The 27,448-nt window shown below is 42.6% G+C and overlaps 1 protein-coding gene across 1 annotated transcript in view; it reads right to left on the bottom strand.

Moving 5' to 3' along the window:
- Window positions 1-22,501, bottom strand: part of TNRC6C (trinucleotide repeat containing adaptor 6C) — a 127,417-nt gene extending 104,916 nt beyond the window's left edge. The window contains exon 1 of the mRNA XM_059996999.1: window positions 21,892-22,501. The gene's annotated coding sequence lies outside the window, so the exon portion shown is untranslated. The remainder of the gene's footprint in view (window positions 1-21,891) is intronic.
- Window positions 22,502-27,448: the final 4,947 nt, after the last annotated feature.

Genomic DNA, 27,448 nt, shown 5'->3' with positions numbered 1-27,448 from the left:
TAAGAATTTAGAAGAGGATCCCTCCCTGTGGACTGGAGGCAATGTGGCTGCCATAGGACACACAGCTGGTGAGTAGCAAAAAGACCTAACAGAGGGCCCAAGTCAGAGATGGTCCATACAAGGGCCCTCCTAGGTGGCAAATAATCTTCCCCAAGGGTATTATGGGTGGACCAAAGCTGCTCCTTAAGTGCCACTGAGGTGAGAACCACCAGGACTCCCAGATGCTAATCTGCTGACTGCTGCACCAAAAAAGTACATTAGAACCAGGAAGGGAAGCCCCCTTTGTCCCTCTCTTCCTCCTTCCATTGTCTCTCCAGTGCCCCAAATGGGTGGCAGCCTCATAGTCCAACTCAATGAAACTATTCTGTGAACTCTTGTAGAAGCATTCCCCACTTGGAAAGTAAGAACTTCAAACCCCAGCAGAGCTCAAAAGTTTCTAGAATGAAAAGCAGAAATTCTGCAAGTGGGTTATTTGGTATAAAAATTAGTGAGAGAGAGCTTTTAGGGTTTTAGCATTGAGTACAGTAGGGAAAGCTGGTCTGAGAGTTTATACCACATTAAACAAATACCCCGCTCTTCCTAATTTGTGTCTAACAGAAGAAATAGTGATAATGAATTTATCTATTTCTCCTTTTGATTCTGTTGATTTGTGCTTTATGTATTTTGAAGCTATCTTATTATGTGCATACAAATTTCCTAGTGGATTAACTCATTTTGCATTACAAAATTTCCTTTTTTTATTTCTAGGGATGTGTATTGCCTTGAAGTCTATTTTGTCTGATATCACTTAAATTGACCATTTTACTACTTGTTTTACACTTTATTTCTCTCCTTTCTTGTCTTCTTTTGGACCAGTATTTTTTTATTATTCCATTTCCCCTCTCTTTCTCCATTAGCTTTTTTTTTTTTTTGGTAAGCGGGCCTCTCACTGTTGTGGCCTCTCCCGTTGCGGAGCACAGGCTCTGGACGCACAGGCTCAGCAGCCATAGTGATTCTTAAATCTATGGCTTGATAGCATTCATCAGTTTTGGAAGATTCTCAGCCATTTTTTAAATTTCTTTCTTTTTTGACCGTGTCAGGTCTTAGTTGCAGCATGCGAGATCCTCATTGAGGCATACGGGATCTTTTGTTACAGCGTGAGGGCTCTTCGTTGTGGTGCGTGGGCTTCTCTCTAGCTGTGGCACGTGGACTCCAGGGCACGTGGGCTCTGTAGTTGTGGCATGCGGGCTCTCTCATCGAGGTGCATGAGCTCAGTAGTTGTGGCACACGGGCTTAGATGCCCCATGGCATGTGGGATCTTAATTCCCCGACAAGAGATCAAACCCACGTCCCCTGCATTGGAAGGCAGATTCTTTACCACTGGACCACCAGGGAAGTCCTGATTCTCAGCCATTTAAATATTACTTTTGACCTTCTTTCTCCTCTCCTCTGAGACTCCAAATATAAGTATTTTAGACAGCAAAGTGTCCCATTTGTCTATGTATTTTTTCTTTTCCTTTTTTATCCTTTTGTCTCTGTGCTTTAGCACGGATATTTTCTTCTAATCTGTCTTCCAGTTCATGAATGCTCTTTTCAGCTGTGATTAATCTGTTATGGAACCCTTCTGTTATTGTACTTTTCAATTTAGAATTTCCATTTAATTTTTTTAATAGTTTCCAGTTTTCTGCTGAAACTCTTATGTCATTAAATTTTCTGAGCATATTAATTGATGTTATCTTAAAGTCCAAGTCTGATAACCCTAATACCTGGATCTTCTGTGGGTGTCCTTATTGTCTGTCTTTTCTCTTGATATTCAGTCTTTTTTTTTTTTGAAAGTTTAATGATTTATTTTCAATCCATGATCAACAAGGACCTACTGTATAGCACAAGGAACTGTGCTCAATATTCTTTTTTTTTTCATTTTTATTGGAGTACAATTGCTTTGCAATGGTGTGTTAGTTACTGCTTTACAACAAAGTGAATCAGTTATACATAAACATATGTTCTCATATCTCTTCCCTCTTGTGTCTCCCTCCCTCCCACCCTCCGTATCCCACCCCTCTAGGTGGTCACAAAGCACTGAGCTGATCTCCCTGTGCTATACGGCTGCTTCCCACTAGCTAGCTATTTTATGTTTGATAGAGTATATATGTCCATGCCACTCTCTCACTTTGTCACAGCTTACCCTTCCCTCTTCCCATATCCTCAAGTCCATTCTCTAGTAGGTCTATGTCTTTATTCCTGTCTTACCCCTAGGTTCTTCATGACATTTTTTTCCCTTAAATTCCATATATATGTATTAGCATACGGTATTTGTCTTTCTCTTTCTGACTTACTTCACTCTGTATGACAGACTCTAGGTCCATCCACCTCATTACAAATAGCTCAATTTCGTTTCTTTTTATGGCTGAGTAATATTCCATTGTATATATGTGCCACATCTTCTATATCCATTCATCTGATGATGGACACTTAGGTTGTTTCCATCTCCTGGCTATTGTAAATAGAGCTGCAATGAACATTTTGGTACCTGACTCATTTTGAATTATGGTTTTCTCAGGGTACATGTCCAGTAGTGGGATTGCTGGGTCATATGGTAGTTCTATTTGTAGTTTTTTAAGGAACCTCCATACTGTTCTCCATAGTGGCTGTATCAATTCACATTCCCACCAGCAGTGCATGAGTGTTTCCTTTTCTCCACACCCTCTCCAGCATTTATTGTTTCTAGATTTTTTGATGATGGCCATTCTGACTGGTGTGAGATGATATCTCATTGTAGTTTTGATTTGCATTTCTCTAATGATTAATGATGTTGAGCATTCTTTCATGTGTTTGTTGGCAGTCTGTATATCTTCTTTGGAGAAATGTCTATTTAGGTCTTCTGCCCATTTTTGGATTGGGTTGTTTGTTTTTTTGTTATTGAGCTGCATGAGCTGCTTGTAAATTTTAGAGATTAATCCTTTGTCAGTTGCTTCATTTGCAAATATTTTCTCCCATTCTGAGGGTTGTCTTTTGGTCTTGTTTATGGTCTTTGAAGTTTCATTAGGTCCCATTTGTTTATATGTGTTTTTATTTCCATTTCTCTAGGAGGTGGGTCACAAAGGACCTTGCTGTGATTTATGATATTCAGTCTTTTTACATGCCTAGTTTTGGACTGAATGTTAGTCACTGCATGGAAAAACTGTGGCGATATCTGAGACTGGATGATATTATCTCCCTCTAGAGAACATTTATTTACTTTTGCTTCTGACAGGCACTTCAGAGTAGAGGTGAAATCACTTTAATCTATTTTAACCAATTCAAAAGTAAGTTTCAGTTTCTGCAAGGGTTGGATTTCAGGATGATCTTTATGTTCATCATTACTCCTAGGATAAAACTTTTGTTTGGGGGTGGGGGAAAGCAATTAGGGAGGCCCAGCCAAAAGCCTGGGATGTTTACCAGGGTCCTTTCCCCACTGTCATCCCTGACATCTCTCTTGTGGCCCCCCCCCATTCCGCCAAGACAACACTCTACTTAGCTTCTCAGCCTCAGTTTTCAGTTCAGCTCTTCAGTTACAGCTTTTGAGTTGGCAAATGTCTCTGAGGGGTCATGTGGCAGCAAATGTTTATTCTGCCTCTTACCTCCCTTCTTTTGGGAGATCTTGGCCCCTCAAAATCCTCAATGCTGGGACTTCCCTGGTGAGGCAGTGGTTAAGAATCCACCTGCCAATGCAGCGGGCATCGGTTTGAGACCTGGTCTGGGAAGATCCCACATGCCGCGGAGCAACTAAGCCCGTGCATCACAACTACTGAGCCTGCGCACCTAGAGCCCGTGCTCCACAACAAGAGAAGCCACTGCAATGAGAAGCCCACACACTGCAACGAAAAGTAGCCCCCAATCGCCACAACCAGAGAAAGCCCGCGTGCAGCAACGAAGACCCAACGCAGCTATAAATAAATAAATAAATAAATAAATAAATAAATAAATAAATCCTCAATACCCTGGTAGCTTCCAATGCCTTCAAAGAGTTGCTTTTTATATTCCACCTAACTTTTTTAGTTCTTGGCAGCAGGGGTGGTCTGATACAGCTAGTCTGCCTTAGCCAGAAGCAGGAGTCTAAGGGATATTGAATTTTACTCAGTGACTTTCCAGGTAGCAGTTAAGATAATCTTATGCTACTGCATGTCTCTAATGCTCTTTAGAAAGAGATTTTAAAGAAATAATGCTAACACTGATGAATTATACTTTCTGTAAATTACTTAAGATTCTCAGATTATATTTATGTTAATAGAAATCTAAAGATAGCTTTGTTGATGTCGTTTTCATGTTTTTGATATAATTACGCTAGCTTCACAAAGGAAAGTCAATAGCTTTCCCTTTTTAAAATTCTGAGACAATTTAAATAGTAAATATTAAAAAGTATAAAAGAATTTATGTTATTTTTATTTTTTATTTTTTGGCTGCACTGTGTGGCTTGCAGGATCTTAGTTCCCCAACCAGGGATTGAACCTGGGCCCTGGCAAGCACCGAGTCCTAATCACTGGACCACCAGGGAATTCCCATGAAATAATTTTATTAACATTATCGAAAAGAAGAAACTTTCTGGAGAGAAATTCTTTTATAATTAAAATTTCTTCTTCATTCCATTTAGGTTTTCTGGAGTCTCAAAGCGTTCTGTGACTACTTAAAAGGTTAAGATCCTGTCCTACCACAAGGTTAAGGCTCAATAAATGTTTCCTTTTGACCTAAGAAGCTGTCTTTTTGTTTCGCACCAGGGCATAAATAACTACTATTCTTGAATCAGGAAGTTGCTTTTCATTACCCAAAGCTTTAAAAGTACTGGAGATTACAGATCTAAGAAAGATATTAGTGGAACTGAAAAGGCGATATTATTGCTCACTCTACTCTCCTCCTCTCCTTTCTCTCTTTAACATATGTGACTGAGTGACTGTATATTTCTTAGGTATCTGATCGTACTGAACAAAGTTTTACCACATTATGATAATTAAATGCCACAGACGATCGATTTAATAAGCACTTCTGGAACCCTGAATGGGGTTTCTCTGTGTGAAATACAGTAAATTAAACGGACAATATAATCATCACAAGAACAAATCCTAACAGTCTACAAAGAATACAAATTCAATCTCTATTCCATGCCTTTTGTTCAAGCAATAATTTTATAGGCCATCTGTGGATCTTTTCTGGATAAAACAACCCCCTCCCACACCTTACAAATCATACTAAAGTGATTACTATGGTCATGTCTATGATAGGGTTAAAACAATACCTCTCTCTAGACTTGAATCACTCCTTTGAAATTACAGTAATATACACACAAATAGATGATAGCACAAATGTGTGGTAGGAAGGAACAGACTTGGCAGGGCTGAATACAGGGAAGATAACGTGTACCTACAATGTATCAAATTTATGCACTATCTCACTTAATTTGTATAGTAACCCTGTAGTGGGCGTTATTATCCACTTCTTCCAGATGAGCAAAGGCTCAGAGAAATTAAGTCACTGAGCTGATAAGTGGCATTCCCAGAAATCTATCCCAGAATTTATACTCCCAAGACCATGCTTATACCAGTGGTCCTCAAATGCTGGTTGTCAGTTAATGAGAATGAACTGCACATATTTAAAGTATACCATTCAGTAAATTTTGATATATGTACACAGCTGTGAAACCAACCCCACTATCAAGTAACTCCAGATAACGCCACAAAATTAGAAAAATAAGGATGAGGAACATTTTTCACAAAGTTACATTCACTTAATTTATAGGACTCTCCTCTAAGATGGTGTCCTTTCTACTTCTTTGCATGGGAACGTCTTTTGTTTTATAAAATAATGATAAGAGCAGATGATGGTGGTTTTCACTCAAATGTCGGGACCACCGGGACTTCCCTGGTGGTCCAGTGGTTAAGAATCTACCTTCCAATGCAGCAGACGTGGGTTCGATCCCTGGTCAGGGAACTAAGATCCCACATGCCGCAGGGTAACTAAGCCCGCATGCCGCAACTACTGAGCCCATGTGCTGCAACTACAGAGCCCATGTGCTCTGGAGCCCACCCGCCACAACTAGAGAGAAGCCCACGCGCTGCAACAAAAGATCCCGCGTGCCGCAACTAAGACCCAATGCAGTCATAAATAAACAAGTAAATATTAAATGAAACAATTAAAAAAAAAAGACGGCAACCATATGTCAGCTCCCACTTCTGCTGTTAAAACTTTACTTGTGTGTGAAGTCCCCAAATCTCTTAACCACAATGCTTTTCTATATTTTCAAAAGAATAGATTTTAGCCCCAAAAGGAAAGGTTTGATTAAATAATATTTAAGAGATAATTACCTTCCTATAAGAATGACAAATATTTCAAAAACTGCTATGTGTAGCTTACCTTTATGGGCAAAATTATAAGGAAGGCATCCCCATTCCCTCTACCATCGTTTTCCAGTGGTCATGTGGTTTTTAAATTTTGCTTCTCATCCCCCTCCAGTGCACTGTCCCACTACTCCTACCAACATACTTCAAAACTTAACCTCAACAGATATGCTCATTGCCTTGATTGTGGGGATGGTTTCAAAGGTATATAAAAATTTATTGAATGGTATACTTTAAATATGTGCAGTTTAGTATATGTGGGGAAAAATACCTTAATAAAGATGCCCCCAAAATAATCTCACTAGGGGTATTAAGGTATTTGAATCTTTTGATATGTACTACCATTTTCACTGCCTACAGGTGTTTGTACCCATTTTCACTGCCACATTTTCACTAGCACCATATGAGTGGAAGATTCTTTTCTCATTCTCCTTAGGATTATATTTGAGCGTTGCCAACTGAATATGTCAAAAAATTTTTCTGGTTTCTCTAATTTGCTTTTCTTTGACTACTGGCAAGATAAATTTTTTAAATGTTTGATTACTAGTCTCTTTTATAAATTATCTTTTTCTTTGCTCATTTACCTATGTCAAAAGACATAAAGCTAGTGGGGTTTTTTTGGCAAGACCTGGGTTTGAACCCAGGACTGTCTGATCTTACGCAAGTCACACCATCTCTTTGGATCGCAGTTTTCTCCTCTATAAACCCCAAAGATCTGCAAATTTTAAATAGCTTAAATTAGTTAAGACTCATTCTTGGAAATGCAGCAGATATACAAGATATAATGCTGGTCGCTAATCCATTAACACCTTGACTATATAGAACATTAAATAGCAATGGTAATATACCCCCAAAATAAAACCAAAAAAACCCACAAAACACACAAAGAACAATTCTCATATTTTTAATAAAAAATAAGATGAAAATGTCTGATAATTAGTATACATATTTTAACATGCATCAAAGCCTTAAGATAGCATTTTTCCTTCTTAAAAAAAAAAGATGCAGAGTAAATTTAGAGCTATACAGCCATAACCATAATCCAGTTTTCAAACAATTTCATTATCCACCAAAGATCCTTCATGCCAATCCCCATTCTCACCTTTAGCCCCACACGACCACTAAGACACTTTTGGATCCCACAGATTTGCCCTTTTTGGAAATATCACGTAAATGAAATCTGGTTGCTTTCAATTGGTACAATGTTTTTGAGATTCATCCACACTGTAACATGTATCCCAACTTCATTCTTCGTATTGCTGACTAATATTCCATTGTATGGATATCCATAAGGATATCCACATTTCATTTACCCATTTACCAGTTGATGGTAGTTTGGATTACTTTCACTTATTGGCTATTATGAATAACTTCCATGTTCACGCTTTCGTGTGAAGATATGTTTTTATCTGTATTGGGTAGATAGGTAGGAAAGGAGCTACTGGGTCATAGGCTAAATTTATGTTTAACTTTTTAAGAAATTGCCAAACTGTTTTCCAAAGCTGCTGCACCAAGCAATTCCCACCAGCAATGGATGAGGTTCCCCGTTTCTTCAAGTCCTTGTTATTGCCTGTCCTTTTGATTGTAGCCATTCTAGTAGATATGAAGTGGATATGGTTTTAATTTTCATTTCCTGAAATCTAATGATGTTGAGCATCTTATGTGCTCATTAGCTATTTGTATACCTTTTTCAGTGAATGTCTACTGAAATCCTTTGTCCATTTTTAACTGGGTATTTTGTCTTATTATTGGGTTACAAGAGTTGTTCTTTATATAATCTGAAACAAGCCCTTTATCAGCTGTATGATTTGCAAATATTTTCTTCCAGTCTGTGGACTGTCTCTTCATGTTCTTAATGGTATCTTTTGAAGCATAATATTTTTAATTTTGATGAAGTCCACTTTATAAACTTTTTTCTTTTTGGATCATGCTTTGGGTGTTTTATCTATGAACTCTTTGTCTAACCAAAAGTCTTGAAGATTTTCTCCTGCACTAACAATTTTATAGTTTCAGCTTTTACATTTAAGTCTATGATCCACTCTGAGTTCATTTTTGCATATGGTGTGAAGTCTAAATCACCTTTTTTTTGTTTTTTGCATATGGACAGCCAACTGTCCTAGAACATTTATTCAAACGACTATCCTTTCTCCACTGAACTGCCTTGGCACCTTTGTCAAAAAATTCACCATAAAGATAAAGGTTTATTTCTGAACACTCAATTCTGCTCCATTTGTCTATATGTCTGTCCATGTGCCAGTACCACACTGTCTTAATTGCTTTAGCTTTATAGTATATTCTTTTTGTTTGCTTATTTGTTTTGGCCACACCACACCGCACATGGGATCTTAGTTTCCAGACCAGGGATCGAACCCGCGCCCCCTGCAGTGGAAGCGCCAAGTCTTAACCACTGGACCGCCAAGGAAGTCCCCCTATAGTATATTCTTAAATTGGAAATTTTAAGACCTTCCTTTGTTTTTTGCCAAAATGATTTTGGCTATTCTAAGTCTTTTGCATTCTCATGTAAACTTTAGAAGCAGCTTGTCAATTGCTGCAAAAAAGAAGCCTTCTGTGATTTTGATGGGAACTGCATTCAATTTATAGATCAATTTAGGGAGAACTGCTATATTAACATCACTGTGTCTTCCCATCCACGAACACAGACTGTTTCTCCAGTTATTTGGATCTTCTTTAATTTCTCTCAGCCATGTTTTGCAGTTTTCAGTGTCCAAGTCTTTCACTTCTTTTGTTAAATTTATTCTCAAGTATTTAATTCTTTTTGATGCCATAGTGAAATTGTTCTCTTAATTTCATTTTCAAATTGTTTGCTAGTATACAGAAGTACAAATGATTTTCATATACTGATCTTGTATTCTGTGACCTTGCTGAACTTGTTTACTAGTTCTAGTAGCGCTGTGTGTGTGTGTGTGTGTGTGTGTGTGTGTGTCTGTGTAAGAACTCCTTAGGGTTTTCTACATACAGAATCATGCCAAAGTTTTACTTCTTCCTTTCCAATAAATGCTTTTTTTTTTTTTTTAACCTGACTGCTCAGGCTAGAATCTCCAGTACAATGCTGAATAGAAGTGAGGAGAATGGACATTCTTGTCTTGTTCCCAATTTTAGGGAGAAGGCATTTAGTTGCTCACCCTCAAATATGAGTTAACTCCTTGTGTTTTGTATGTTTTTCCTATACACCCTTTATCAAGTTGAAGAAGTTCTCTTTACCTAATTTGCTGAGAGGTTTTTTGTTTTTTTAAATCATACATGGGAGCTGAATTTTGTCAGATGCTCTTTCAGCATCTATTGCAATGACCATGTGGTTTTGTCTTTGATTTTATCAATATGGTGTATGACATTAAGTGATTTTAGGATGTTAACCCAAACTTGCAGTCCTAGGATAAATCCCATTTGGTCATAATCCTTTTTATATGTTTCTGGACTTGGCTTCCTAATATTAGACTGAAGATTTTTGTGTTTACATTGATGAGAGATATTGGGCTGTAGTTTAATTTTTTTATGATGTCTTTGGCTTTGTTATCATGGCAGTACTGGCCTCAGAATCAGCTGGGAAGTGTTTCTTCCTCCTGTATTTTCTGGAAATGTTTGTGAAGGCTTTGTATTAGTTCTTTTTATGTCTGACAGAATCTATCAGTGAAGCCAAGACGACCTGGGCTCTTCTTTGTGCCAAATTGTTAATTGCTAATTCAGTTTCTTTACTTGTTGGATGTCCATTCAGACTTTTCATTCTTCTTGAGTCAGTTTTGGTAATTTGTCTGTTTCTAGAATTTTGTCCATTTCATCTATGGTGTCTAACTTGTCTGCACAAAGTTATTCAGAGTATCTACTTAATTTCTGTAAGATCAGTTCTCAAGTCCCCTCTTCATTCTTGATTTTGGTACTTTGTATCTTCTCTCTTTTTCTTGGTCAATCTAGCTACAGGTTTCTCAATTTAGTTGATATTTTCCATTAACCAGGTTTTGGTTTTACTGACCTTTTCTACTGTTTTCTATTTCTATTTCATTGACTTCACTCTAATCTTTATTTCCTTCTTTTTGCTCGCTATGGGGTTTAGTTTGTTCTTCAGTTCCTGGAATCATAAGGTAGAAACTTAAATTATTGCTTTGAGATCTTTCTCTTTTTCTAATACAGACATTTAAAGCTATAAATTTCCCTCTTAGTACAGCTTAGCTGCATCACATGAATTTTGATATGTTGTGTTTTCTTTTTTAAATTCAGTTCAAAGTATTTTCTGACTTTCCCTTGTGATCTCTTCTTTGACCCATGGACTACTTGGAAATCACCTGTTTAATGTCCTATGTACTGTACATGGAAAGAAAGAGGGGCCCAAGGAGGACTCCAAAGTTTGAGCCTGGAGCAACTAGAAGGATGTAAGTGCTCTCGAGGAGGACAGGGAGGAGTACAGGCAGAGTGGATGCGGGGGCAAGAGCAGGAGTCAGGTCCTGACCCTGTGGGGTGGAAATGCTCACTAAACAGTCATGTGGAGATGTGGAGAAGGCAACTAGCTATGCAAATACTGAGTCTTGGGAGCAGCCCAGGCTGGCAAAACAAAACATAGGAGTCTTCAGGGTATGTATGGTATTTAAAGTCACAGGACTGAATAAGGTCACCAAAGGCATAAGTGTAAACAGAAAAGAGAAAGTTTACACAGTGAACTTAGAGACGGTTTCAGGAAAGAGACTGGTGTTCTGTTAGGTATGTTAGGGCATTTAGAATTTGATCTGGCAAGGACAGAAGCCAATTCAAGCATTCTACAAAGCCATGGGTGCGAAACAAATGTCATCACATGATAACGTCAAACCTGTGACTAATGGTGGCATTAATGATAACAAGATAATGATATCAAGAGACCCAGGTCTCCAGATAAATAGACATTTTACAATATAGACTTATTAATGCCAGGCTTACTGCATATGTATTTACTAAAATTATAATATCCTTAAATTATCCATGTTACTAAAACAAGATCCTTACCCCCACACACCTGTGTTTTTCTTTACCCATATGCCTCTCTACCATTCTCAGTCATTCAATATGTATCTCTTCTGAAAACTGTGACATGAAAGTAAACAAGCAAAACCATTATCCCTCCAACCAGAGAGCCAAAGGAAGAAATAACAGAGAATATGCTTATTCCAAAGCAGGTATCTTAATCTCTTCACCTTGTTAGGGTTTACAACACTCCATTCCTTCAAACTCTCTGTGTTGAAGAACTGGAAGAAAGACACAATACAGAAGAAAAATGGGTCAAGTGAGGAAATTGCTTTCCAACTGAAATGTGAGATTGAACAGGAAGTAGTAGGAAGTAGTTGAATTAGACAGAAGACAGACAGTTATCATACACTGCTCATATATATCAAAGGCACCTTACTTCTAGCTTATCCCATTAATAACTAAAGCATCCTGGTGTCAAGGTGACACAGATTTTCATTAAAATGCCTTACTTTTTATAATTTGAATCAAAACTAGAATCCCTTTAAGCAGGCTTAAAATTTTCAGTAATGTTAAATTTCAAACAATGTTTTAAGAAAAACCTGCTGCTGTGGCAGAAAAAAAAAGTAATCCATAAGATTTCAGGAGATCTATGTTTGTCTCACAGACATGCTCCTGCCTCAGCTGCATTCTGGATGCCAGACTTTGAAATCAGGGAGAAAAAAGAATTCACTATCAGGTTTTTCCAAGAGAAATAACATTTCTTATAAACACATCAAAGTTATTTTTCTTTCAATGTACTTTTAGAGCCCCAAATGATACTACTGATATTGGGGCTATCTATGAACCCGTTAGACACAGGTAATTTATGTTAACATTTGGTAAATTTTTAAAATTAAAAGAAGCCAAATGCCACACATCAAATTTGGGGCCCCAAGCCATGCTGCGCAGCATGCGGGATCTTAGTTCCCCAACCAGGGATGGAACCCGTGGCCCCTGCAGTGGAAGTGAGGAATCCTAACCACTGGACTGCCAGGGAAGTCCTGATCTCTTAGATCTTTAATGGTAATAAAAATCACTCTGTCCATCTGAATGAGGGGGAACAACTGAACAGCCAGGAGCACAGTCCCAGCAATCAGGGAGCCCTGACCTCTCTGAGGTGTCCTGGTTTCCACATCTATTGATGAGAATAAAGTAGGTAATGTATTAAGTGCCCTGTACTTGGCACACAACAAGCACTCAAAAAAATACAGCTATTATGAAGTTTGGAATCCTTTCTCCAGTTGTGGTTTTATATCCTCAGAGCAAATAGGCTTAGCAAAACAACAATACATCAAAATGAAAGAAAGCACACTGTTCATCCTATTGCCTCAAGATAAGCCTTTACTCCCATCTCTGAAGTGCAAAGTTTCAGGAGAGAAAAAAAAAAAATGAAAAGAGCAAATGAAAAAAGCTGAGGGGGAGGGTTACAGGAAAGACAAATAAAAGGCAAGAAAAACTTCTGAGTAATCCTAAAGGCTGAATTCTGAAATCAATGTCCACTAATTTGAGATTTAGTTGGAAGACCACAAGCTAAAGAGAAAACCCCATTTTCTTAGGCCATGGGATCTACATAATCAAAATTCTGCCATCAAAGGCTAAATAGGGGGCTTCCCTGGTGGCGCAGCGGTTGAGAGTCCACCTGCCGATGCAGGGGACGCGGGTTCGTGCCCCGATCCGGGAAGATCCCACATGCCGCCGAGCGGCTGGGCCCGTGAGCCATGGCCGCTGAGCCTGCGCGTCCGGAGCCTGTGCTCCGCAGCGGGAGAGGCCACAACAGTGAGAGGCCCGCGTACCACAAAAAAAAAAAAAAAAGGCTAAATAGGCATATGTGTAAACTAATTAACCACATTTAATAACTGTGCTAAAAGAGTACTTAAATTATAGTTAACATAAATTGATTTTAACAAAAAGAATTTTGACAAAATCCTTTAAAAATTCGATCTGACTTCCAGAGTCCCCCTAGAGGAGTATAGAAAAATACATTTAATATATGCTAACCAGACATTGTGGATTGGCCAGAATGATCCTATTAGTTATAACACTCATTTTTCCAATGGCTAGTATCTAATGATAGTCACCTGATCTGTGAAAGGCAAACCAGGAATTATACCTAAAGTTCAAATGTCCTTAAGAAATGTCACATATTACTTCTTTACAATTTGGTTGGTGGAACTTACTGGCAATGCCCAGAGACCTGAAAAGAGAACTGCCCATTCCTACAGGTACCCACAGAAAACACGGTGCAAAGCATTCCACCGAGGACTGTTAAGATGGACTTATCGCATAACTCTACTCACACCTGCAGGTGCATCCCGTGCTCCCATGATGGGCTGACTAGTTGAAAATATGGTGGGTCACTATCCTAAAAAGACTAAAAAAAAAAAAGAAAAAAAAAAGGCAGAGGAAAAGTAGTCATTATCAATCTCTTCCCTTCCCCCTATGATCATCTGTGGAAGCAACATCTCTGAAGAAACAAATGACTCAAAATTGAAATTTTTTAATCTTAGTATCCACAAAATACTGTAGATATTACAAAGACAAAAACATTATTATCCCTGCTATCAAGGAACTCAAAACCTAATAGAGAAATGATGATGATAATTAAGGCTTTTTTGCAAAGCACTAATCTGTAAGTGGCTATGCTGGGGTTTAGAGTCCAAAATGAACAGGGAGAATAAATAGTGCTCATCAATTAAATGCAAAACCATAATACATACAAAGGTACAACAGTGGCTAAAGTTCTTATTCATCACCTGAATGTGGCAAATAAATAATATTTTTGTCTGTTTTAAAGCTTCCCCACCCCGTTCTAGAGGAGTAAAAAAGAAAAAAGTCTATTTTGTTGCTTTAATTTTTTTCTTTGTTAATAAAGAACATATTATCACTTCTAATAAATTCACCTAACTTAAAAAGTTCTAGTAACTTCAACACAGCCACCATGAACACTGGTATACTACTTACATTATAATCTGATCTCATATTTTCTGGAAATACTTAAGATTTGTTTTCTCCCTTTCTTTTGTCAATATTCCATATCCATAAAGTTTACAATATTATCTGGGACTGTTATATAAAGTCTGAGTTAAGATTTTTTTTTTTTTTACAGGGATGGTACTAAGAAAATTCAATTTCGTTGCGAGTACTCACCATAATTAACAGCAGAACCCTATTATTACATGGCTCATTACATACTGGGATTTATGCTTGTGAGTCAAATCCCCACCCCAGAACCTCAAACAATAAACTCTTCTAAAACTGCTATATTATGTGCCATCTTTCCCCGAACAGCGTTTTAAAAGGACTCATTTATGTATTTAATCAAACAGTTTAACATTAGCTTCTTTATTTACTTAATTTAAAGCCTCTCTGGAACATCCCAGAAAGAGCAGCGAGCACAGTGTGTCTGACCTCTTAGAATTCTTTCTTTCCAACAGCCCACACCAATCATTTGGTATTATTTTGTCCTGCTGATTTTTCCTAACACCGTTTCAGTGTGCCCCTACCATTATGCTTGTCCAAGCTCGCATCGCCTGACAGACAACCACAACAGCCATGGTTTTCATGCTTCCAATCTCCCCTCCAACCATCCACTGTGTATCAGCTCCATGCAAGTTTCTAATCTACCACTTGGTTCAATATCATGCCCATCAACAACCATCAAAAGTTCCTAACCAGCCAAAGAATGGAGATTCTACCCATATAACCCCTTCTAAACCTCACTGCCAACATGAAAACTCCACGTACAGCTAGGTCTCGGTGTTCACTTATTCAATAAAAATACTGAGTTCCAGCTGCTATGGTTAGGTACTTGCCAAAATGTTCCCCAAACATGGCTTGCCCATTCGTCTCCTTGTAGAATATTCCTTCCATCCAGCTAAATGCTATCTATCAATCTTCCAGGGCCCATTTCAAGTGAAGTTCTGCCTGACCACTGTGACCCATGGGTCCCCTCCCTCTTTCGAATGACTGGGCACTCTCTTTTCACATTCCCAAGTCTGTTCCACTGAACTACACTACAAGGTAGTACCAAAGGGAAAACAGTGTTTGATGGTCACATAAGTCTGGGAAAGGCTGACTGGGCTAACGAAGGTAAACGTTTCTTCTGCTGCTGGACTTCTCTAAGCATCCCACGTGCTAACATGCAGCTTCAAGAGGGGAGATGCGGAACACAGCTGTATAATTATATGCCAACGTGGATTGCTGTGAACTTAAGGAAGCTTCACGACATTTAATTGGCATCTCAGTTTTTTGCTTTGTTTGTTTTTACTTGTTTGGTGCCTGTCTCCCTCACTAAGGACACCTCGTGGAGGGCAGGGAGAGGTCAGTCTTCACTGTGGCCGCTGAACACAGAGGTATTAAATTTTTGTAGAGTAAAGGAAGGAACGACATGACCAGGCTTGGGCTTTAGAAAGTGGCTCCGACTCTGGCATCAGAGGACCTAGACATGTTATTAAGGCTCTAACTTCGGGCAAACTATTCAACTTCCATCAGCCTCAGCTTCCCAATCTAGAAAATGAACACAATATACTACCTACCTTACAAGCTGCTGCTGAGGAATGGAAAACATACATAAAGTGCATCAGTGGGACACAGACCAGAGGAAAAGAGACTATAATCTAAGCTATTAATCCATGTGTGAGGGCTCTGAAGTAGACTGAGTGTAAATTCTGGCTTCACTTCCTACAAGCTGTAGGATCTTTTATTTCCTTCCCTGTCCTCCCTTTCCTCCTTCGTAAAATAGAACTAAAGCACCCATTTTCTGGGAGTGTTGTGAGGATTAAGTAAGATAAACACTCACATCCTTGGCACACTATCACACAGTAGATGCTCAAATGTTAGCTGTACCTATTTGAAGATTATTTTTAAACTGAGATCTGGCGACCTGAGAGGATGCTTCCTAACTCCCCAACATGCACACACAATTCTCCACTGTCCTCAGTGACTCAAATGTACTTGCTTCCACACAGCCAACATCTGCTGCCCTCACCTACCCCCAAAGCCTCATTTAAAACATCAGCCTCCTGAAGAATAAAGCCTGTTGCTGTAAATTCCCTTCCTACAGTTTCCCCTCCCCCTGTGCATTTCACATAGAGTGTGAGAAAACATGCAATCAAAGGAGTAATTCTACCCCACCCCCCCAATTCCTGACGTTAACGTCTTTTCACAGTCCCAATGGTTGGGAAGGTGATAAGTTTTGCCTCTGCTGCCATTTCCCAGCTTCAGACCTTAACTTTAATTCCTGGTTGCTATCTTAAGTTATTCGTTTATTAAAAGAAAAATTAAAAACAAATTATCTTTGGTAATAAAAAATAAACAATGCCTTTGCCAGACTCAACCCAAGCAACTGATTTTAGTTGTGAGAAATCTTATCCTTAATAAGCTAGACTATACACATAAAATGAATCTGGCAAAACACATACGCCCAATAACCACCTCGGCACTAACCACGTTTGGCACTAGCCAGCCTGTGTGTTAGTAAAAGACTCAGTCACAGACAGGGGTTATCCCGCTGCTGAGAATAATTTGACTTGATATTGTGATATTGTAGGTTTGCACTTCAGGCCTTCAGAGGAAGGGCATTACGAAATAGAACAGTGTAATGATTTCTAAAACATTCTAAAGAAGGAAAACAGAGTAGGACTTTAGATTGAAGAAAAAAAGCTGTTCAGGTGTTTGTATTCTAGAGGATTTATACAAGTAGATGGGTGTTATACAAGTAGATGGTGTTCACAGAAAATGCTGTAACCTTATAACAAAGATGAGCTGACATGTCTGGATTTATACAAGTAGATGGGTGGATTTATACAAGTAGATGGGTGTTTATACATCTATACATCTATTTATACAAGTAGATGGGTGTTCACAGAAAATGCTGTAACCTTATAACAAAGATGAGCTGACATGTCTGCACACTCTTCCATTTTCATATTTCTGTACAAAAATTTTTTTTAAATTTTGTGTCAAAAAACGTTTATGAAAAAAAAGGTTTATGAGGAAGTAGAGTGGGATCTAAGCCACATGGTACCTATCTAGCCCATAGGCTCTCCTCTCTGGAGGACAGACTCCACAGGACTCTCTCCTCTGGGCCCTGTACACAAGGCCCAGTGGCCAGGTGATGTGTCTTCAGGCAGGTCATTACCCAACAGGATAGAAGTATTGCAACAAAGAGGCAAACAAGGAGAGGGAGACCCTGAGACAGACAACCTGCTGCTCCTCATTTCCCACAGCAAATGTTGAAATCCATTGGCCTAGAAGAGACATATTTCAGAAGCTGTATTCTTGCCTACCCTTAACCATTACTACATCTTAGAAAACCAATGTCCCAATGCGGAGCTGGAACTCAGAGAGCCACACAGAATATTAAGAGTTCAAAATAGCAGTGAACGCTGCTTTCCCAAGCCCATTCCTTCTGTTGTGGTTTGCAGCCATGGAGGGCTCAGGAGGGTGCGAACAACTATCTGTGCTACAGCAGGGATGTTTTATGGCTGGATGCCCAGATTGTCTAGCTCTGCACACAGCTCTATAGTCTTTGAGGGCTACAGAGGAAGAATGCATTCTTAACAAACAGCTCTCCATCCCTGCAATAGCTTCTTCATTCTCTGAAAGCATGTGTGGCCAAGAAAAGAATTCATTTTTAGTAAAACTCCAAAAATAGCACAAAGGGTATGAATTTTCACCATGTTTTTAACACGCAAATCCTTGTCACATTCCAGTTGGAAAACTGAAAAATAACTATTTTACTTTTCATTAAATAAGTTACAGTTCAAATACATAATTTGCACAAGAGAAAAGTTACAGGATTATTTTAATCAAGTTATTCAAACAAGTTCACTGGGCAAGGAGTACACATTTTTTGGTTTCAATGTCAAACATACATTCTCTACGTAAGCTTTTATAGTTATTTCTGACAACAAGGAATCTTTATATTTTTAAGTAATTATATTCCTGAAGAGTTGTGTATAAGCTGAATGTTTATGATTGAAAACATCTTAAAGCTTATGTATATTATTTTGCAAAGTAAAGAACGTTCTCCTCATGAATGCACAATTATTTAAAAGCTAATTTGATCTACTCAATACTCTGTAATGACCTATATGGGAAAAGAATCTAAGAGTGGAGATACATATATAGATATATAGATAGATAAATAGATAGATAGATATACACACACACATACACACACATATATATACCTATATATAACTGATTCACTTTGCTCTGCAGCAGAAACTAACACAACATTGTACATCAAGTATACTCCAATAAAAATTTTAAAAATAATAAAAGCTAATTTGTAAAAATGTAGATAGTCATGATCAGACTGGCTTAAAGAAAGAAAATCTGTAAAATGTCCTTAAAAAAAAAAAAAAAGGCCACTTCATACTCTGCTCCCTCTACTTACATCTAAGGCATCTTCAAACAAAATTATTAAGATGTTAACTGTCTTAATTAAGCAAATAAAATCTAGTCACCTTTACCGTGAAGCCAGTTATCATACAAAATAGACCACGACACTAATACTCTTTGAAAAGATTTCCTTATAGCTCACCTAATAAATAAATAAATAAATAAATAAATTTAAAAAAACATCAGAAGAGCGTCTGAAATTAAGCTGGAATAAAAGGTAAAAACCCACCTGATTGTCTCAAAATCAGGAGTAAGAAGTCAAAACAGTTTTAATCACAGAAAAAGAAAAGCAAAACAAACAGACAAAAACAGAGTTACCTGGTTCCTGCCCACTTACAGCTCTGCCTCCTCAGGGCTCCACCTTCTGCTCCCTCAGCCTACCCAGGTTCCAAGGCTTTCTATAAATCTGTCCCTTGTCATATTCCCTTGCTACCTCTCCATTTCTCATGCTTTCCACACAGGCTTCAGTTGCTCTGGCGAAGTAATCTTTGCTTGCTCCATCCCCAAATCTTAACTAACTCATATGCTATTCAGATATGTGGAATAGCCTCAGACTTCACATCCAATCCATTTTCTTTCTTACAAAATCTTCTTAGATATCACCTTCACACAATAAACCCTGACTGAGAGGTCCATATCATGGAAAACATAAGCATGCAATCTCATGGATCTAATTCCTACTGGGGAAGGCCAAAAATACCCCCCATAAAATAGTCTTTAAGATGGCTCTCAGCCTTAAAATGTTAAGTTGTTAAAGAAGTTATACGATGTCAAAGACATTCTATATGCTCAAATCAAATAACAGAGAAACAGACTTTCACTAGTACTCTCTCTTTTTTTAAGTGTAAAATTAGCATCACTTTCTTGAGTCAAGCAATAGTAAGTTTACATTCAGGACCTTATCACCCCCACTTGGAGTTTGGGAAGTAATGCAAACAACCCATTCTCAGCCAGTACTGAAGGAATTTTATCTTCCATTTCTTTCCAACTGAAAGCTCTCTTCAGTAAGGAAAAAGGCTGCCGCCTTTCCAGCCCTGACCTCCTCCTCCTCCAGCTTGGTTTTGGAAGTGAGCCAGATGACAGCATTTGCAAAAGCACAAATTTATCTCCGTAAAGCCGGCTGTTTAACAAAAAGGTGGTGGTGGTGAGAAATACTGTAATTTAAAGTTTCCTATATTCCCTCCATGGTTTAGTTATAGTTAATCATTGAGAGTCAAATGAAACAATTTGCTCCACCTTCCCTCAGAATCAGCACTCTAAGGCAACTACTTGTTCCAAAATTCCTGAGCCAACTAAGTATAAACATAAACCTGTTACAAAATAATCTTTGTCAAAGTGTTAAAACATACGCCACTTGAAAAAGAACAACAATAAACACTGTGAGGAGGAAAACCTAAAATCAACTTTGACGTGTACCCCAGGTTACTACTAAAATATTTAAATGCCAGAATCCAAAACGAAGTAGTTAGGATTAAGTCTCATGACAGCCTCAGTGTCAACTTTATTTAATTTCATACCTTAATAGTAAATCAGAGGTACCAAACAGTAAGGTCTCTGATTTGGACAAGAATATGAAAGACTCAGAACAAAGTAACAACTATTCAGACGTTTATCATCTGTGAACACCAATAATAAAATTAATTCGGATAATACAACTGGGTTAGTCATTTTGAAAACCTCATTTTGCATCATTTCCCCCAACAAAGCATCCTAGGAGTGCCACACAGAAAGGTGTTCAAAGACCTTCACCACCTTCCATGGTCCTGGAATAATGTAAATTTTTTCAAGGTGCCCTCTGCCAACCAAGTTCATCTGGCCTGGGGCTAAGTTTTATCCTTTATTCATTCATGTAGTATTGAAGGAAGTCTGGAATCTATGCGTAGAATTGTCGCACCCCCTACACATTTCAAACTGGCCACCACTGTCTTCGAAGATCACTCAAGCCACATTTCCAGTGCCTCAACTCATCCCCATACTCAATTCTAAATGTAGGAAATAACTTGCGTAAAATAAGCCTCCTGCGGGGTCAAATTACGTTCAGAGACGTAGCAGCCTCTACACAGTGATCATCAAACTGACCACCTACACCGCAGCACATCCACGTGAACACCGGATACAGGAGAAAACCCGAACCTCAGCAACACAATGGATTAAACCAGCCAGACGCCTCCAACTTGCAACTCCTTAAAGACGCTTAAGTTGGACATCTACAGAGCACCATTTTGAGTTCAGAATCTGCAGTTCATGCCTAGGCATAACCGAGCAGACCACTCAAATGGAGGTTCAATCTGACAGAGGCAAAGGTTCGAGACAGTCGCACTCATTTTGCACAGAATCCCTGAGGCTGTCGAGCAGAGTCTTACACCGCAAGAGGTGCAGCCAGGATCTGCGGCTCCTCCTCCCCCGCCCCGCGACGTGGAGGCAACAATCCTGCATCTTCCGTGAGATTCCCAAAGCTGCGTGTAACCTGCAAGCGAAAGGTTCTCCACCGAGTTAACGCGCAGGGAACCCCTGTATCTGTATCTGCACATTTAACAGGCACGAATCTATTAATTAACCTCATCCACCAGGCAAAGGTGCAGACGAGGCGTCGCTCGAGCGGGGGTGGCCCCAAGGCGCTCGGGTTCCGCGCTCCGAGAGCGGGGCAACTGCGGGTCGGCTCCCGTCCCCCGTGCGCATCGCCCTGCAGCCTGCAGCGCGGCGAGCAGCCCACCTGATTCCAGACCCGTGGGAGGCCGAGGGGCTCCTCCACGCTCGCCTAGGCACGCCCGCGCCTGCTCTCCCCCAAACAACGGCGCGGGAGGCCCCACACCGAAAACGCTTGGGTTCATGCATGCCATCAGAAATGCAAAACCCGCGGGTGACTGCTCAGGGGAGCCAATTCCACCAACCGCATCGTTTCCAGACACCACACACGCAACCGCCGTGTGGCCGCGCCGACCGTGCCGATCGCGCAGGGCACCGCGAGCCTCTCTCCCCGCGCGCGCCCGCACCCGGCCCCGCGCAGCCGGCAGCTCCTCCCGCCGCCCTGCGCCGCTCACCCTTCCCGCCGGGACCCGCGACCCCTCGCGCTCCGGGTCCGGCCGAACAAAGGCGACGCCAACGGCTCCGCCGACTGCGGCGGCTCGGAGGCCCAGCCCGCGCTCACCTGGGATCCGTCCCCGGCGGCGGCGGCGGCGGCTCCTCGGCGGGGCTCCGGCGGCGCGGGCCTGGCGGCGGCGGCGGCAAAAACGACTCGAGCAGCCGCCCCGGGGCCTGCGGGGCGCTCGGGCGGCGGGGGCCCGCTCAGCGCCGGCGCCGCGGGCTCAGGTCCCGGCGCGAGCGGCGGCGCGGGCGGGTGGGCGGCGACGCGTCCCAGCGGGTCCAGGTCCGGCCCCGGCGACGCCGCGACGCGCCCTCCTCCTCGCACCAGCAGGCGGGACAGCAGCTCCGGCGCGGCCCGGGATCCGAGGCGGCGGCGGCTGCGCTCGGCGCTCTGCTTTCGGCCGGCTCCGCTCCCTCCGCCTCCGGCTCGGGCGGGCCCGCGGCGGCGGCGGCAGGAGCGCGGCAGGCGCAGGGACGGCCCTGTCAGGGGCGGTGGGGGCGGCCGGGGCGGCGCTCAGGGCTGCGGGGCGGCAGGGCCGACGGCGGCGGCTGCGGCTCCCGGGGCCGTCGCGCTGAGGTGCGGAGCTGCCACCGCGGCCATCTTGTTGCTCTAACTGACAAGAACCCCCCTCCCCCCGCTCCAGCCAGACGGGGCGCTCGCGCCCCCTTCCCCGCCCCGCCTTGGCCTCCAACAGGAAGTCGTCCTGGCCCCTGGCACGTGACTCCACCGTATCTGCATACCGGAGAGCCAACTGGCCAATCGGCACTCTAAACCCGAGCTCCGCCCCCGCGCGCCCCTCCCCGGCCCATTGGCTACTTCCAGCTAAGCCACGCCCCCACCCCCCCCTTAATACCCGCCAGCACTGTAGTTCCCCAGACCGCGCGGGGAGCGCGCCAGGGTGCTGGCGGGTACGCGCGAGTCCCGAGGGATCGCGCTCTGCTTGGGGTGCGTGGAAACTCGCGCGGCGTCATTCCTTTTCTTAGGTTGCTGCGAGTCTGCATTAGCGCGGCTCAACCGCGGGGCGAGGACCCGGCTCTGTGCGCCCGCTCGGTTTCCCCAGCCGGCCGGCCCCCTGCGGCTCCCGAGCCAGGGTTTTGCGCTGTATTTTCACCCGTTGGCGCTGGCCTTCTATGCGGCGGAACCCGGAGACGGCCCGGGCGCGCGTCCCGCCCGTGCCGTGCACACGCCCTGCACCTCCCCACCGTGCACACACACGTACACGCGCCGGCCGGGGCCAGGGAGCATCCTGCTCGCCGCCCGCCTCCCAGCCTGCCCCTGCGCGCCCTCTGCGAACCAAACAAGCCTCGCTGCGAAACAGCCCCCGGGAGGCATCCCTGTCCCCGGAGCGCGAGCATCCCGCCCCCACCGCGCAAACAGCTGTTGGGCCGAACCCGGGCGCTCCGGCTCCCACCGTCCACGGTTCCTTCCCGGTGCTCTGCACCCGGTAGTGGTCCTCCATCCCGCCGCTCCTCTTCCATGTACACTAGTCATTAATCGTGGATAAGGTCAGGAGCGATGTGCAATTTAAAAGTCCCTTTTTAACTTTCGGTTCAAGTCACGAGAAGATATTGAAACCAAGATTTCTCTTCATTTTCGTGAAGCGTGGTGGAAGCAGGCCAGCTTTCCCCTTTGTGCGGTGGAGGCTCAGCGGTGCTACTTGAAAGTTGCTCGTGTTGGAGACCATTCCCTATCTACGTGTCCCCGTCTTGAAGAGCAGATGACACGTTACTTTCGCAGTGCAATTTTGTTACCGCGAGTGTCTTGCTTTGAAACGTCTGTGGATGAAAGAGACACAACAAATTCCCCTTTCTCGATTCCCTTCGGGGTCCCATGAGCTCGGCGCCCTCCTTTCTTCTTACTGCCATATTTTAAGCTCTCCGGTAGTCAGAGTCACAAACCACGCTCTAAAATCATCTTCAAATGTCTGTCTGTGCTGGGTATTTCGCCTCCCGAAAACCCTCATCACTTAGAAAGCTTTGAAGTCAGCCGGAGCTGACATAGAGGCTTCTGCCTTTTCCACTCAGCGTTTTACTTAACATTAATTTGGTTCTTGACTTCGGAGAAACCTGCATCCTTTGTATTTCTCAAAGATAAAGGTATCATCACATGCTCCAGGAGGGAGCTCAAAATAATAACATCAAAATATTCAGCGTCCACTAAGTAGACTGCTAAATCAATGAGAAATCCAGATACCTGGGTGGACCCATCATTGCAATAAGCAGAACTTCGCTTTTTGGAAAACCGAACCAAAATTACACGATTTAATATTGGTCCTTGATGTTGAATTTGTGACTGTAACCTCTCAACTTTTCTCCATCTTGTTCTTTTTACTGTCCCCCTCCCTCAGCTTAAACCAGGCAAAGTAATTGTCCTCTCCTATTATCTTACACTGTAAACACCTGGAGAAAAGGCAGCACTTATATTGACCATAGTTTCTGAACCAAAAATTAGACTCATGGTTTGGCATGTGGGCCTGTAGCAACAGAAAGAATACTTGAAATTAGGGCTGATCCAGAAACATTGAGGTATGTGATGGCCATGAGTGTGGAGACTGCAGTGTCTCCACAGGTCAAGGGACTTCCCTGGTGGTCCAGTGGCTAAGGCTCTGCACTCCCAATGCAGGGAGACTAGGTTCAATCCCTGGTCAGGGAACTAGATCCCACATGCTGCAGATAAGAGTTTGCATGCTGCAACAAAGACCCGGTGCAGACAAATATGTTTTATAAATTTCTAAAAAAAAAAAAAAAATGTCAAGTAGTTAAGGACAGATGGAGAAGACCTGGCTGGACACATCTGGGAGAATGTAGGAGGCAAGCCTGGGATAAGTGTGTTGAAGGTTTGGAGGTGAATTTTGGTTTCATTCAAGGAAGAATCATGAGAGTTATCCATAGAAACTCTAGCTTGAAATGTAATAAGATGCCACATCTCTTTTAAGCAGAAAGACAGGCTGATCACATCCTCATCTCCATAGATATTGCAGAATAAATGACTGCATTGGGCACAAAGGTTGAATTAGCTCAGTGGTTCCCAAAGTGTGCTTTTTGGACCAGCAGCAGTATCAGCATCACCTGGGAGCTTGTTAGAAATGCAACTTCTTGGACCCCACTGCCAGATCTGCTGAATCAGAAACTCGGGGGTGGGGGTAGATATCTGCAGCTTAATAAGCCCTCCAGGTGATTCTTTTTTTTTTTTTTAGCCTTTTTTGAATTTGTTACAATATTGCTTCTGTTTTATGTTTTGGATTTTTGGCCACAAAGCATGTGGGATCTTAGCTCTCTAACCAGGGATTGAACCCGCACCCCCTGCACTGGAAGGCAAAGTCTTACCCACTGGATCGCCAGGAAAGTCCCCCTCCAGGTGATTCTGATGCACGCTAAAATTGGAGAATAAAAAATAATAAAGGGCACATTTCCTTAGGGTCCTATTTGTGTGCGATACTTGCCTGCCCTCCACTCCCAGCTACTTCCAACCACACAGGGCTGCTTTGCTTCCTCCTGAAGCCCCTGCTTACATCCTCCTACCTATGTTGACTTTGCAAGTAGAATTTGCATCCTAACAGTGGACTCTAAAAGGAAAAAGCTTCAAGACTCAACAAATGATTGCTTTTCAATGAAAATGTAATGGAGAAGGGCTGCTAATCACCAAGCAGATAGCTACCGACTTGGCCTTAAAAAAAATGTGATGAATGGTGGTCCAGTGGTTAAGACTCTGTGCTTCCAATGCAGGGGGAGCGGATTCAGTCCCTGGTAAGGGAACTAAGATGCCACGCGGTGTGGCCAGAAAAAGAAAAAAATATGATGAACTTAAAAGGCCTCTCAGGCAGGCAGCGAGGCATGGGGTGTTGATTCTCGAACTCTGTTCATAAGAATCACCACGGTGGCTTGTTTGAAATACAGATTCATGTGGGTCTAAGGTGAGGCCTGTGAGGCTGCGTATTTAACCCCCCCCCCCCACAAGTGGTTCTGGTGCAGTCGTCCTCCCACTGCACTGAGGAAAATACTGGAGTAGAGGCCAGAATGTTAAGATATGAGCAAGGCTGAATCTCAGCACCACTGCTCACTGGCTGTTTGACCTTAGGCAGTTTTCTGGGCCTGACCCTTCTCCTTTGTACGAGTTAGAGATTCTCACTGAACAATTATTGAACCTGTGTTATGTGCCAGGCAATGGACTAGGTGCTGGGGATTTAAAGTTGAAAGGCATGGTTGGCTTAGGATTACAATACATCCATGGTGCTGAAGGGGGCAGGAGGGGAGACCCAGGTCATTCTGGAGTGCTCAGAAAGACCTCCCAGAAGGCCCTCTGATCTCAGTCTTGAAGGATGCAAGGGGAGCCATGGTTAGAATGCTGCAATGACCAGGAGCTGATGGAAGGGTATTGAAGACAGAGGGAACAGCCAGTGGAACAGAAATAGAAGAGAGCAGCATAGCACTTTCAGGGGGCTGCAGAGTGTCAGTAGGGTTGGAACACCGAATGTGTAAGGAGAAGTGGGAGTGGTGAGCAGGGGCCAGGTTATAAGGAGCATATCATGTCACATGAAGGACATTTGGACTTTATATCCTGAAGGCCATGGAGGGCCCTTAAATGATTCTAAACCTTATACTTGGCTGTCCTAGAGATCTCTCTGGGAACATCGTGGATGACAGGGAGAAGAAGGCTAAGACAGGGAAGGTAAGGCAGGGGGTGATGGCACAGGGTAGGATGCCCACAAAGTCATGCAGCCAGGAAATGAGAAACTGTGGAAGGAACTAGAGTGACACTAGAAGTCAAACAGAAAGGATCCCTTTGAAAGATAATTTTAACTCCAGTGGACTCTGGGGGCGGGGGTTGGGGTCAGTATATACATATAGTGAGTAAGGAAAATGGTAAAGGGCGATGCCCAGTTTTCTTGCTCAGTGAGAGTTGGGAGGATGGTGAGAGAGGGGCTACAGGAAGAGGAGGAGGTTGAGCTAGAGGCCTTAGGTGGGACTTTGGGAAACAAGGGGTGGGTCTGCTTGGGTCCGTTTGCAGTTGGAGGCACCGGGGGACAGCTAGTGGCATGGTCAGATCTGCAAGTGAGGAGAGATGTCTGGGCTGGAGAGATCTTTCTGGGGTGGTCTGCATAGGGGTGGATGTTGAAGGCAGGGCATAGATGATTAGCTGGGGGTGTTGGTTAGGAGGGAAGATGTGAAGGCTGAGTACTGAGACTGAGGGACACCAAGGAGGAGGAGAAAGCCCTAAAGGAGTCTGAGAAGGGATCGTCCGAGATTCGGAATCCTCGGTGGTGACCCCATGGAACTGGAGAGGCTGGAAGGGGAAGGAGTTTGAGGAAGGACTCGGTGGTCGATGGTGTGACTGCAAGGCCCACATGGTAAGGACAGGAAGGTGTCCACCAAACTGGGCAACGGTGAGGCCATTTAGTCCTCAGCAGGGGCGGTGGGGGAGCCGGGGGCAGCAGGCTGCAGAGTGAGCTGGAAGGGTGAGCACGTAGTTGAAGTGTGATCCCCCAAAAGGATTTGCTGGAGTCCTAACACCCAGTGCCTCAGCATGTGAGGAACAGGGTCTTTGCAGATAGAGTCAAGTTAAGGTGAGGTCTTTGGGGTGAGCCCTAATGCAATATGGCTGGTGTCCCTGTAGAAAGGGG

Source organism: Delphinus delphis, chromosome 19 (assembly GCF_949987515.2).
Source record: "Delphinus delphis chromosome 19, mDelDel1.2, whole genome shotgun sequence".
In the NCBI taxonomy this organism is placed as follows: Eukaryota; Metazoa; Chordata; class Mammalia; order Artiodactyla; family Delphinidae; genus Delphinus; species Delphinus delphis.
The sequence above is the reverse complement of the archived record's forward strand: the minus strand, read 5'-3'. Positions and strand labels throughout refer to the sequence as shown.